Source organism: Sceloporus occidentalis, unplaced genomic scaffold (genome assembly GCF_023333645.1).
Source record: "Sceloporus occidentalis isolate IW3139 unplaced genomic scaffold, rSceOcc1.0.p SCAF_4, whole genome shotgun sequence".
NCBI lineage: Eukaryota > Metazoa > Chordata > Lepidosauria > Squamata > Phrynosomatidae > Sceloporus > Sceloporus occidentalis.
The window spans coordinates 199,690,372-199,704,418 of record NW_028316984.1 but is presented as its reverse complement, the minus strand read 5'-3'; the positions used below and the strand labels follow the sequence as shown (position 1 = coordinate 199,704,418).

Genomic DNA, 14,047 nt, shown 5'->3' with positions numbered 1-14,047 from the left:
ACAGAATATAGTGGGCTGTTGGTAACTGCTGGGGTTTGATTCCAGGAGCTGCCGTATTAACCAAATCAATGGATGCTAAAGTCCCATTAAATACAGTGACATTAGTAAAGTGGCTGGCACAAGTCACTTCCTCTGAGATTGAAAATGAGGTGCCTAGTATTGACCTCATCAGAGGGGGCAACATGCTGCAGTGCTAGTGATGCTAGGTGGCACAGTGGGACACATGTGTAAACAGCCACCAAACGTTGCTCCAGAGTGCTCTGGATTTTCCTGGAAATTTCAAACCAATTTAAGGGAGGGATGGGGAGGATTTAGTGCAGAAATGGCTTTATGTTGTGAAGACAGTTTGCACTTGAATCAGTGCTTTTTGAAAACAAGACGCTGTGAAGGTGGGAGGAATCTAGTTTAAGTGGTCCATGTAGACAAGCCTCCAGATGCGTCTATTAAAGTGGCCACATTAAAGTCATTAACAAAAAAAATCTGCTCTTTCAGGTGGTCGCTCCTGTTTTTGTTCCGGGATACAAGAAAACCCTCTTATTCTATATCTTTGACCCGTTCAAAGCCATCTGAAGGGAATCAATGTTTGCAACAATGCTAAGGAGCTTTTATGTTCCTTATTTCTCAGGGAATAATGGAGCATAGGATCAATGGCACCAACTCCTGGGCCTGGGTGTGAAGTAGCTTTATGATACGGAAGGTTGATCACTATTATAAAGAGACCATTCTTATCATGCTCCAAATAAGTTGTCCTAGCACTAAGCGATACTCTTCTGAAATGGAGAGAATAGAAAATATTTGCACAATGCACACATTTTATTTTTATTTTTAACCCTAAGCCACAACCAACACAGAGCTCCATCATTCCCCCTTCCTCCAAGGAGGTCAGGGCACACCCTATACCTGCCAAGACTTCAAAAGATGAAAACCAGGACACAAAAGGCCAAGCAACATTAGAATATGGTCCAAAGGATAAAAGCTATTGATCAGGAAGAACAAATATCCAAGCTAGGAGGGGCTGTAGCAGTTTGCTTTTGCCTGAGCCCCCGAGAAGGATAAGATTCTGCCCCTTCTCTCTTTCCCCACTTGCTGAGTTAATGGAGTGCAAATTACTTTTGCAATTTGAATTCTGTTTGCAGCAAAGTAAAGTAAAGACAAATAGAGACTGTGGGAGGAAGAGAGAATCTGAGACAGTTTTTAAAGTGGACAGCAGAGAATTACTTGGATCTATTCCTGCCATGTGAGAAAAGTAAGAAGATATGGTAGACTATCTTGTTTTTTCTCCCATTTCTTCTCCTCACAACAACCCTTTGAGGAAGGCTGAGAGACAGTGACAGACAAGCTTTATAGTCAAAACAGAATTTGAGCTCTGCTCTTCTTGGTTACAGTTTGCTCTGTTTCAATTACTACATCACACCCATTTTGGGCTGAGGCTGGAGAAAGACCAAACACCCAATCTGTGAGATATATATATATATATATATATATATATATATAAATTAATGATATCAACATCGGGAAAGTGGACCTTTTTTTACACAGACTTATTGAGGTCTGGTGCCCACAAGTAATTTCTTTCCAAGCAATGTGTAGAAGTTAAAAAAACCCCACTCCTTCCATGCAAACTCTTTCTGTCTTTTAAAAGATTTGTATTGCAGGCCAACAGCACTGGTTAGTTTCCACTCTTCTAGGGCCCTTCACTTGTCATAATTACATTGCTATGATTCCACTTTGACTGCTATGGCTGCATCCTATGGATTCTTAGGATTTGTAGATTAAGGAGGGGAATTTGGAATAAAACCAGAGAGCTCTAGTTGTGCATCCCCAAACTACATACCCTAGGATTCTGTATGATGTTAAAGTGGAATACATTGCTATAACTAGGTAGTGTAAAAGGGTTCCCTGTAGTGTGTGATATAAAACTATGGGTGCATCTACACTGTAGAAATAATGCAGTTTGACACCACTTTAAGTGCTGTAGCTCCATACTATGGAATCCTGGAATTTGCAGTTTTACAAGGTCTTTAGCCTTTTCTATCAGTCAGGTCTGGTGCTTCACAAAATTACAAATCCCAGGATTCTGTAAGATAGAGCCATTGCAGTTATGGTGTCATCGTCATCATCATCATCATCATCTCCCCAAAACTGGAACTAAGTCAGCTGGCAAAAATGCAAACAAATATAGATGAAAACATACTCAGACATACCTCAATTAATAAAGTCCTGGACAAAAAAGTTTCTTTTTATAAGTCTTTTTATGCCTGCCCAGTGTCCCTTTCCCTTATTGTTATCTGTCTACTCTGAGGGCGGGTAACCTTTAGGTCCATTTGCACCTGTATATACCAGGGATAACTGAGGAGAACCTCATGTTTGGGTGAATTAAAAGGGTTTTATTTAGAAAAATCCAGAGTCCAATTACACACACACACACACACACACACGATAGCAATTCACACAGACACAGCATTCAGAGCTAAAGGAAATGGAAATATGGAAATGGGGTAGCAGAGTTTGAGAGGTTTGAAGGGGTGTGTGATAATGACTTATCCAAAGAACAGACCACAGAAAGCAGCAATGGCTCAGACTGAATTCTGAGGGCAACACAGAACATAAACAATGTACAGCCTGAGACAACAGTTTGTGTACTGTGTGCGATGCATAGAGGTGTATGCTGGCTGTGTGAGAAGAGGCTAGGCTTTGAGACCAATATTTATATGTGATAACTAGCCTCTGAGGTTGGTGATTTCTAGGACTATAGCAAATAACTGATGGATTTCCCAGGAATCCACAATGGGATTCTGGGCTAGTTGATGGTTTTAACTTTGGAGACCAAGACTACCCCAGGGTGACAGGACAGGATGAGGTGGCAGGGAACATGGCAGGCGGAAAGGCTGGCTTACAGCTTTAGGGGCTAGGGGATCCTTTGTCTCAAAGTGCAAAGGAAATACAGATGACTTCCGGGAAGGAAGGAACAATTAGGATTGCATTATTACTTGGATTGTCTACATCAGGTCTCACTGCTTTTGTCCTGGGAACCTGACCTACTCTTCCTAAAGCAGATAGTGACTTCTCAAGAACACGCTGGCTCCAGACACAAAACATGAAAATATGGGGAACCCAAATACAGTGCAGGGAATACAAGGTGTGCTAACAATCATATGGAGGAAGTTCTAAAGCCTGGGAGGAGCCACCAAGAAGGCCCTCTCCCATTTTCCCATCAGATATGCCTGTGAATATGTTGGGATTGAGAAAGAACCTGCCCCAAAGTGCCTAGGCAGGCTGATAATTGGGAGATACAGGCCTTCAAAGGTCCTCCTATGCCTTTTATTTTAGTATTGGGGCTTGATCTTGGCTTCTTCATTTTGACTTCTGGGGTTTCTAAAAATGCCAAAGCGGCTGAGCATTGCCCTCTGTGTTTCTCTGCCAGGTTCAGAGCTGCCTTTTTGAGACTTTCTCTGCTCAATTTGGGCTCCTATGCCCTCCCTCAAAGACCCAACAGGATGTTGACAGTGCCAAATGGGGCTCTGACATGTGAGCAGGGCATGTGGTGAACCACTTCCCTTGTGCACTGATCTTTGCAGATGACAGCTGAATACTGCAAAAGAAACTAAGACACTGGCTTAAAAGCAACAATTTGAGAACATGAGAAAGAGCCCTCTTGCTTGGTTCGATCCAAATCATAGAACCTCAGAACCGTAGAGTTGGAAGGCCATTGAGTCAACCATGTAGAACTCCACTGGTCACGTCTCTCCAAGAAGAAGAGGAGCCATTGCTAGGCAATTACAAATCCACCTAACAGTCACATTGTCTAGCCCACATTTTACTAGCTTGTTTGCAAGAATATCATGGGGGACCTTGTCAAAGGCCTTACTGAAATCAAGATATGCTATGTCTACTGCATTTCCTTCATCTACCGTACTGGTAATGTTATCAAAAAATTGAGATCAGATTAGTTTGGCATGACTTGTTTTTCAGAAACCTGTGTTGACTTTTTGTAATTATGGTGTTCTAAATGTTCAGAGAGTCTCTGCTTAATTATCTGCTCTAGAAACTTTCCTGGAATAGATGTCAGATTAACTGGGCAATAATTGTTGGGATCCTCTTTTTTTTCTTCCCTTTTTGAAGATGGAAACGTTTGCCCTCCTCCAGTCCTGTCCAGTTAAGGCTGAAGGCCTATTGAAACAAAAATATCTTTGTTTGTCAGTGAAGCTAGCAAAGCCAGGAGGAAGGGGCAGACAGAATTAATGCCAAAGTCAAGGAGCTGCCACCAAGAAGGCTCTCACACCAGCACAGTCTGGAAGGGCAGAGAGATGGGGAGAAGGTCTCCCTCTGAAGATTGTAAAACTCAGGTATGAGCAGATGACGAAACATAGGGATTATTCAGATGCACATTTTGCACAATGATGCAAATGATCCCACTCACACTCCAGGTTTGTTATTCACACTATGGAACTGCATCAATGTGTATCCCTGTGAGATGGGTTGCTTGCACGTTCAAGCATTTAAATACAAATGGAGTTGATGATGCAAACGCATTCGGAACATGTTCAAGGCATGCAGCATTTTATCTTGGGTCTGCTCAGGTCTATTTGCATCAGTTATTCACACTACCAATGATGTGGATCTTTTTTTAAAAAAAATACCTCAGGAAAAACTATGATATCGAGTATCTCAGATTAAGTGGGTTTTTTGACAGCCCCCACAAACTTAATCGGATGCATTCAGGATGCGTGTGAACAATGGAAATTCAACCAAGATTCATCTTGGATTATTTTCACAGTGTGAATAACCCCATAGGGATCCAGATAATCTGGACCTAAACCATGTAGGGCTTTTATTATAAGTCAAAATCAGCACACCAAATTGTGCCTGGAAATGGACAAGCAGCCAGTGAAGCAGTTTCAGCAAGGGAGTTATACGCTTTCTATAACCAGCCCTAAGATGCTACTGAGGCCTGAAACAGCCTTCATGCAGACCACGTCCTGTGCTATTGAGCTCTGTTACCCTTTACTTTGATGGGTATCAGTAGACACATGAAAATAATTAACAGACAGCTGTTCTGAGAACCTATTTCAGCAGGAGACTCGGAGGAGTTCATTCTGGGAGCAGCACAGGCTCAGGGCTGAATCTCTGCTCTGTAATGTCCCACTGCCCTGTGAAAATGTTCCCTTTTGGACTACAGCCCCCAGACTCCCCCAGACAGCATGGCCATGTCCACTTGGGAGATTCTGGGACTTTAGTCTGAAATCTTTCCCCAAACTCTGCACCACCCAGGCCACAAACAGGAAGGAGGAAGCTGGAATTCTAATAGTATAACCCAGATTCCTTCTCTTAGTCCAAGCCATCAGGTGGTACAGAAAGTGCTGGACTATAACTCAGGAGACAAGTGTTCAAAACTCACTGGGTGACCCTGGGCAAGTCACATGCTCTCAGCCTCAGGGGAAGGCAATGGCAAACCTTCTCTGAACAAATCTTGCCAAGAAAACCACATGATAGGTATACCTTAGGGTCAACATTAGTTGGAAATGATTTGAAGGCACACCAAAAACACACGGCACTAGCTACAGCCATAATCTTGTGGCTGTGAATTTCACAAATTAATCACATATTTCTGGGGTCTTTAACCTATCCCCAGTATTATTTTCACTGGGGGATGGAATCCAAACTTGAAATATTAAGGGGGAAAAGGCAGAGACTTCACTGGGGGGTGCAGGAGTTGAAAACTACACTGGGTGACACCTCAAAAGGGGGTGAATATCTGGTGGATGGTTGCTCTCAAGACCTCCCTAGCCACTCCCATGACCAGACATGGCACCTCTGCTGTCCATCGGCTGCAACTGCTGTCCATCGGCTGATAGGAGTGGGATGCTGCAACTGCCTAGCAGCTTCTTCTGGGTCTGGCGAAGTCGTACAAAGGCAGCTGGGCAGCAGCAGTAGTTGCTAGAGGGAAGGGGCTGCTTTCCAGGTCATAGAATCACAGAATCACAGAGTTGGAAGACACCACAAGGGCTTTGATAGTCAAAGCACCCCCGGCAGATGGCCATCCAGTCTGTTTAAAAACCTCCAAAGAAGGAGACACCACCACACTCTGAGGGAGTGTGTTCTGTGAGGTCTGGCAGGTATCGCACTGGGATGATACTAACCCTAGTGATGCCACTGGTAAAGAGGAAAGAGGAAGACATATCCTGATCTCCCTAGCAGTTCTATTTTTCATAAAATAACCTTTCTCAACTTGATGCCTTTAAGATGTGTTGGGACTACAACTCCTATTCTCCCAACTAGCAGGGGGTGATGGGAGTTGTAGTTCAATCTTGAGGGAGAGGGCTGATCTTCCATGTCTCCCTCACCTGCTTACCCCCACCCCCCAACCAAAAAGTCCCCAAATATTTCTGTCTGCAGGTATTATTTGCCACAGGCTCTGTCAAAGATAATGCATGCATCCACACTGCACAATTACAGTAATTCGACAACACTTTAAATACCATGGTTCCATCCTATGGAATCCTGGGATTTGTAGTTAAGGGAGGGGCATTTAGAATTCCTTATGTTTTCTATATTAACATGCTGTACTCTGCCTTGAGTCTTGAGGAGAGGAGTGAAAGAAATGAAATCTATTATTATTATTATTATTAGCCAGAAAGTTCTAATAACTGCGGTTCAAGGCTGTTCCCTAGAGAATTCTAAGTCCCTCTGCAACCTACAGATCTTAGGATTCTGTGCAATGGCAGCATGGCAGCTAAGAGGGTGTTCAACTGCTATGACTCTGCAGTGTGGATGCACCCAATTTTCTTTAACAGAGAAAAAGGGAATGCCACACCCATTGAGAAAATGCAAAGCCACTAGAAAAAAGGGTGAAAAAAATCAAGAATAAAACCTACCCAAAGTAGCTTTCTATATCATTGTTAAGCCACCCCACCCCCCCCCGGCAGTTCAGTCCATAACCATATGGCAGAAAAGAGGATTAAAACAGGGGAATTCAGTGAAATCCAGTTAATGTGAAATATGAAACTCTCCCCTATGAAAGCAGGCAATAGATACTGCTATTTTAAGACTCACCATACCAAGCCAAATAACCCACTAAAATTTTCCCCAGCTGGTATTTTAGGGAGTGGGCTCGGGTTGTGATTTTGATTTTGGGTGGCTTTCACAAAGAACGGTGCTTCCTTGGCTATGTTGCAAGGCAGCGAAACGTTGTGCAAGCCAAGCAGGTAATCACTCCCTAGGAGTGCAAAGGGGGATTCGATGCCAATGCCCCGACTCTTTAAATAAAACATGGAAACAACGAAAGGCCCTTATAAATTATTCTCCTAAGAGACACAAAACAACAGGTATCCCTTGTCTGACGATTACTTACATGAACTGATGGCTAAGGACCATTAACCTTTACAGACTATTAATGCATGATTAATGTGGGAAACAAAAGGAGAGGGATGTTTATTTCATGATAAATATGGATCAGAATATCTACTCCCATTTAAAAGGGAATTCCCCCTACTTTTCTTCAGTTTCCCTCCCTGCCTTGCAAAGCAAGCCTCCATTTCCCCATGCAATTCATTTCTCTTGGTTAGACAGATAAAATGCAACCCTAGAGATGTCTGCACTGAAGTAGGTTCCATTAAGGACAATGGTCTTTGGCCTATCAGACTGTGGCATTGATTGATTGATTGATTGACTGATTGATTGATTGACTGATTGATTATCCCACCTTTTTCGAGACACAGGACCCAAGGCAACTTATAGAAAGATGAAAACAAAAGGAAGCTAAAAACTAGATAATGCAAATTATTTTTAAAAAAAAAACAATTAAATAAATGATCATACTAAAACAAATATTAACCGAAAACAGCAAAAACATAAGAAGAAAAAGCACAGCAAACCCTCCCATTAAAAGATTATTATCATCATAGAATCATAGGGTTGGAAGACACCTCAAGGGTCACCAAGACCAATCCCCTGCCATATAGGAATCATCATCATCATCATCATCATCATCATCATCATCATCATCATCATCATGTTTCACAATCTACCAAGTGTTGCCTCTTCAATGGTTCAGATTTTCTCCAAAAATTTACAGATCTGTGAGATATCATCTGGTAATCTGGCCTCTGCCAAGTAGTGTCACCCCATCATCATCATCATCATCCTCATCACCACCACATTCCACCTTTTCCCAACACTTTGACTCAAAGTGGCCCAAAAAATAAGGAATAATAATTTCTGGCAATAAATTACTTATTTTTGAATAGACATATGTAAGACTGCAGGTTGTTTCCTGAGTTCCAGCACTGAATAAAATTATTCCTAGTAATTATTCTTAGTAATTGTTGGTTTCCATTTCTCTGCCAACTGTTGTACAGTAACACCCCAAATCCACAAAACAGTGATACCTTGATCAAGCCAATCCAAATGCACAAAATACATGATGCAAGCTTTTGAAGCTCCACTGGCTTTGAACAGTGGCATTTGTTAACAGTGTTAACAGTGGCATTCTGGCAGTTGTTAAGAAAATCAAATTAAAATTCATTTTTCACATGTTTGACTGATTTGGGTTCTCTGGTTGCATTCAAGGACATGCTCATAAGTAAGGAGCCAACGTGGGAAGTTTTGGGATTGTTCTCCAGGGCAGGCCGGCCTTTTTGGAGCGGATGCTGAACTCGGGCTTCTTTTTCAAGTAAAGGAAAAAGTGGGGAGGAGGAAGGCAGGAGCCCTGGATGCCATTCATCCCAGATTAATGAACAGTCCAAAGTAGTCTAAATTCAGCCTTTGTTCAGGCAAAGCTGAGCTCCATGTCCTGACCTGCTTTGTCAACAGCCTCTCAACCCTCAGCTATTGCTGGCTTGCAGCACCACAATTTCCAAAAGAAGTCCAAGGGAAATCCATTTTATGAATGGATGCAGGAAACACAAACACAGAGTGGACTTGTTCATTTAAAAACCCTGCAGCCTTTCCTTTCCATCTGGACATCCATGTCCCTCTATACTTTTGAAATAAAGTAGTTTGATGCCACTTTAAGCATTGCAGTTCCATCTTGGGATTTGTAGTTGTGCAAGGCCTTTATAGACAGCCAGTGTGGTGTGGTGTTTTGAGGGTTGTTGGACCATGACTCTTATGACCAGGATTCAAATCCCTACTTGGCCATGGAAACTTACTGGGTGTTCCTGGGCAAGTCACACACTCTCAGCCTCAAAGAAAGGCAATGGCAAGCCCCCTCTGAAGAAACATGCCAAGAAAACACTATGATAGGTTTGCCTTAGGGTTGCCATAGGTTGGAAACAACTTGAAGGCATGCAACAACAACCATAAATGGCTTTAGCTTTTTCTGCCAAAGTGTGGTCACCAAACTACAAATCCCAGGATTCTGTAGGATGGAACCATGGCAGTTAAGTGGTGTCAAACCACATTATTTCTACAGTGCAGAGGCCCCCCTGGTCTCCTTCTCTCTCTCTCTCAATCTTGCTCCATGAGATAGCTCTGCTATAGGCTTAGTTTATGTCTTTATTTCACTTTTAGAAAGGAGGCTGTGCCAAGAACCCTCAATCCTCTCCATCAGGGCCATTCCTTTCAGAGGGCTCCCCCTCCAGCCCTTTGCCCTCTGAGCCATGGCTCCAGAACAGAGAAGACAAAGAAAGACCCCACAGGGATCTCTGGGTGCAGAAACAGGCAGGTCTGGGCGCCCCCCCCCTTTATGCAAACTCTGGCTTGGCATAAAAACAATGGGGAAACAAACCATAAACCCATTGGGGGGGGGGCATCTTTAACCTGGAGAAAGAAGGTGAAAAGTGACATGATAGCCCTGTTTAAACATTTGAAGGGCCATCGTAGTGAGGATAGGAAAGGCTTGTTTTCTGCTGCTCCTGAGAACAAGGAACAATGGATGCTAACTCCAGGAAAAGTGAAGAGAGGCTGGGTGGCCGTCTCTCTGTCTGTCGGAGGGCTTGGATTGTGTCTTCCTGCATGGCAGAAGAGGGATAGATAGCCCTTGGGGGCCTCTTCCAACCTTAGGATTCTGTGGTTCTATGAAAGGAGCCTTACTTAGAATCACAGAGTTGGAAGAGACGCCAAGGGCCCTGATCCGGTCCAACCACTTTCTGCCATGCAGGAACTCCCAAACAACGCATCCCCATTGACAGATGGCCATCCAGCTTAAAGACCTGCAAAGAAGGAGACTCCACCACAATCTCTGTCAAACAGCCCTTACTCTCAGGAAGTTCCTCCTAATGTTTAAATGGAATCTCTTTGCCTGGAGCTTGCATCCATTGCTCCATTGGGTCCTAGTCTCTGGAGCAGCCGAAAATAAGCTTGTTCCCTCCTCAATGTGACAACACCCCTTCAAGTATTTCTTCTCTTCTCCAGGCTAAACCTCCCCCGCTCCCTAAGTCTCTATCCTCAGCCCCAGGATCAGGCTGTCCAGGCGTCCTCCTTTTCCTTCTGTCCGGGAGGAATGGCAAAAGGTCCTCCCTTCTGAGCTTGACTCCGAAGCCGGAATGTCTATCTTTGGAGGGGTTTTGGAGCTTCGCTTTGGGGCTGTCCCACCGCTTTCTAGAAGCTCCTCCATCTTTGCAGCGCCTTGTCTTCCTTTGCTCTCTGCCCAGAGAAGACGGAGAGAGGGGGCTCTCCCTTTGGGCTGGGTTTCCAGGAACAAAGAGATGGCATGGCTCCCCCCTTCAGGGATGATGGAGGAGGAGGAGGCAGCGCAGAGGAGCCTCCGCTGCCCCGAGGACTGAGTCTCTGGGGGTGGTCTGTGCGAGAGCCCCAAGGCAGCTCGAGCCTGCTGGGGAGGAGGGCTTTGGCAAGGCCAAGGAGCCTTGGGAAGAGGGGCTTCGAAGGGATGCATTGGAGAGGGTTCCCATCCATGCTTCTCCTTTGGAAGGGAGGCCTCTTGGGACTGAAGCGCTCCCAGGGCTGCGGGGTCTCCGGGGGGTCCTCCTTTGCCCCGAGACGCCCTGGGCAGCCTTAGGAGGAGGAGGAGGAGGAGGATGTTGATGATGATGAATCCATGGCCCGAGGCTGCTTTGGGTTCCAATTTGAGGAGCCAAGTGGGCTAGAACAACCCCAGCCCAGATGCTTCTGCTTCTGGTTCTTTGGTCTCTCTGCCCCAGAAGAGAGGAGCCCCGCCAGTCAGGAAGGAGGGAAGGAAGGAAAGAGGGAAGGGAAGAGGGAAGGGAGGGAGGGAGGGGGCCACCTCCCCCCAAAGGCACCAACCCCCCCCCCCTTTGCCTTTACCTGGAAGGAAGAGCGGAGGAGGAGGGGGTCCTCTGGGAGCCTGGAGGGTCTCTGCCTCCTTCTCCTTCTCCTTCTCCTCTTTCTCTGGGAGGCGGAGGAGGAGGCGGAGGAGGAGGAGGAGGAGGCAGCGGCCAGGGGAGCCCCAGGAGGGAGGGAGGAAGCAGCCAGGCCAGCAGCCCCAGCCCCACCCAGCCTCTCCGCCGCCTTCCTCGGCTGCTTCTTCTTCTGGCCCTGGACACCCCCCACAGCCCCCCAGCCCCAGCCAACGCCTCCTCGGCCTCTGCCTCTGCCTCTGGGTGGGGGGCTCTCTCCCTGGTGGCTTCCCTGCTGCCGGGGGCTGCCTCCTCGGCTCTCGCCCGCTCCCCGCCCGCGGGCCCTCCTTCCCTTCCCTTCCCTTCTTCCCTTCCCTTCCCTTCCTGCCTGCCTGCCTTCTTCCTTTGTTGTCCTGCCTAAGTTCTCTCCCTCCCTCCCTGCCTTGCCTTCCCGCTCTCTCTTCTGCCTGCCTGGCTCTACCTTTCCTTTCCTTTCTTCTCCTTTCTCTCTCTCCCCCCTCTCTCACTTCTTTTTGCCTGTCTCTTGCCTGCCTTCCTTCTTTTCTTTTTTCTGCTTGCCTGCCTACCTGCCTTTCTCTTCTTTCTTTTTCTTCCTTCCTTCCACTATCTTTTCTGCCTGTCTGCCTTTTTCCTTCCCTTCCCCCCTCTCTCTTTCTGCCTGCCTGTCTCCTTCCTTCCTTCCCTTATCTCTCTTTTTTCCTGCCTGCCTGCCTCTCTATTTTTTCTTTCTTTTCTGCCTTCCTTGCTTCCTTCTTTCCTTTTTTCTGTTTGCCTGCCCTGTTTCTTTCTTTCTTTCTTTCTTTCTTTCCCTTCCTTCCTTCCTTCCTTCCTTCCTTCCTTCCTTCCTCCAGCTCTCTCTCATCTACCTGCCTGCCTATCCTTTCTTTGATGCCTTCCTTCCTTTTCTTTTTCTGCTTGCCTGCCTTCCTTCCTTCCTCCTTCCTCCCTTCCCTCCCTCATCTCTTTTCTGCTTGCCTGCCTGTCTTTTCTTTCTTTTCTGCTTTCCTTCCTTTGTTCCTTTTCTTTTTCTGCTTGCCTGCCTTTCTCCTTCCTTCCTTCCTTCCTAGCCTAGCTCTTTCTCCTTTCTCCTTTCCCTTTACCAAACCAAACCCAGTCCGAAAAGCCCCAGAGGAAAGGCCCTCCCCAGAGAGACAAGCTCTTTCCAGACAGAGAGAGAGAGAGAGAGAGAGAGAGACCCTGAAGACAATCCAGTTTCTTTGAGCAAGAACCAAGGGTCCCACCAGACTCCATTTCCTTGCCTTTGTCAAATCTTCTTTCTTGACTCCAAGGCTGGACAAACTCCATTGGGCCACGTTGCATTTCTGGCTCTAAAGGAGGCCCACTGAAAGCAATTCCAGCCCTCCGGATGAAACATACCCAGCGAAAGCAACGGAGCATCCCTGGGCGACATCCCAGTTTGGTCCTCCAGCGGGAGAGACCAGTTGGAAGCATGATGACTTACTTGGGCCTCATCCTAATGCCATTCCTCAGCTGGAGTAGACTCATTGAAAGCAAGGAGGCTTAGTTTGCCTACACCCCAGTCTCCCCCAGTTAAGAGTATGCCAGTTGAAAGCAATGGGGGTTTTCTGGGCCACATCCAATTTTCACCTTCCAGATAGAAGAGACTTATTGACAGCAATGAGACTTGCTGGTTTACAGACAATTTCAACCCCCAGTTGGAGTAAACCCATTGATAGCAATGAGGCCTCCCTGGATCCCACCACATTTTAATCTACCAGCTGATGCTGACACACTGAACACAATGGAGTTTACCTAGGCTAAAGACAATGTTAGTCCTCCATTTAGAGTAGAACCATGAAAAGCAATGGGATTCATGTTACTATTGGCTAGGAAGTCCTATTCGTTTTGATGGGTCTACTGCAGTTAGGATTTAGTTAAAATTGGATTAAGCTGGGCAGTGGCAATTCTGTGACCTTCCAGATGAGATTGAACTGCGGCCCCTAACTTTATTCACCATTGCTAAAATGGCTGGGGCTGATGGGAACTGCAGTCCCACAGCACCTCAAGGGCTGCGTCAATCTGGCTCTTGATTTAGCCCATCATATGGCAATTTTCAGCACCATCAGCATCACCACTGCAGTCCAGAATTTAACAATGTGATCCCAAGTGCTGAACTCCCTCCCTCCCATTAGTTTTGGCACCTTTAAAGTCATGTATAGTCTATAAGTACTTAGAACGGAATGCCATGATCGCCAAAATCAACATGGGTTTCATAATAATAATAATAATAATAATAATAATAATAATATTTCCCACCTCTCCCTGTGGATCGAGGCAGGATTACAACATAAGATAAGAGTTCAAAAAAGTACAATAGCATAATAAAATATATATTAACCCCTAACCTTCCCACCATTACAAATAATAAAAACAAATAACATTTAAATTAATTACATTAATAGTATAGCCTAAAATAAGCAGGAAGAAGTGGGCAGATTGAAGGCATATGGGGCTATCTTTCTTTGGGAGGTCAGTCTGGGAAGACCCACCTGAAGAGATCCTTCTTGACAGGCTTTTTAAAGGCATCTAAGGCCATGATAAGGTGGATCTCTTCCAATAAGTCATTCCATACATTTGGAGCAGCAGAAAAGAAAGTCCTCTGGGAAGTTGCAGCCAGTCTGGTCTTCTGTGGCTGCAATAAGTTCTTCTCAGAAGATCTGAGAGTGCAGGGTGCATTATACTGTATAGGGAGAGGCGCTCCTGCAAGTAACCTGGACCCAAGCCATGTAGGGCTTTAAAGGTGATGACCA

At 45.5% G+C, this 14,047-nt stretch overlaps 1 protein-coding gene across 2 annotated transcripts in view; it reads right to left on the bottom strand.

The window, feature by feature from the left end:
* Positions 1-11,588, bottom strand: part of LOC149315280 (guanine nucleotide-binding protein G(I)/G(S)/G(O) subunit gamma-2-like) — a 55,751-nt gene extending 44,163 nt beyond the window's left edge. Inside the window, exon 1 of one of the 2 annotated variants that reach the window (XM_089523640.1) lies at positions 11,224-11,588. The gene's annotated coding sequence lies outside the window, so the exon portion shown is untranslated. The remainder of the gene's footprint in view (positions 1-11,223) is intronic. The other variant, XM_089523639.1, reaches the window with a different exon arrangement.
* Between the last annotated feature and the right edge of the window lie 2,459 nt (positions 11,589-14,047).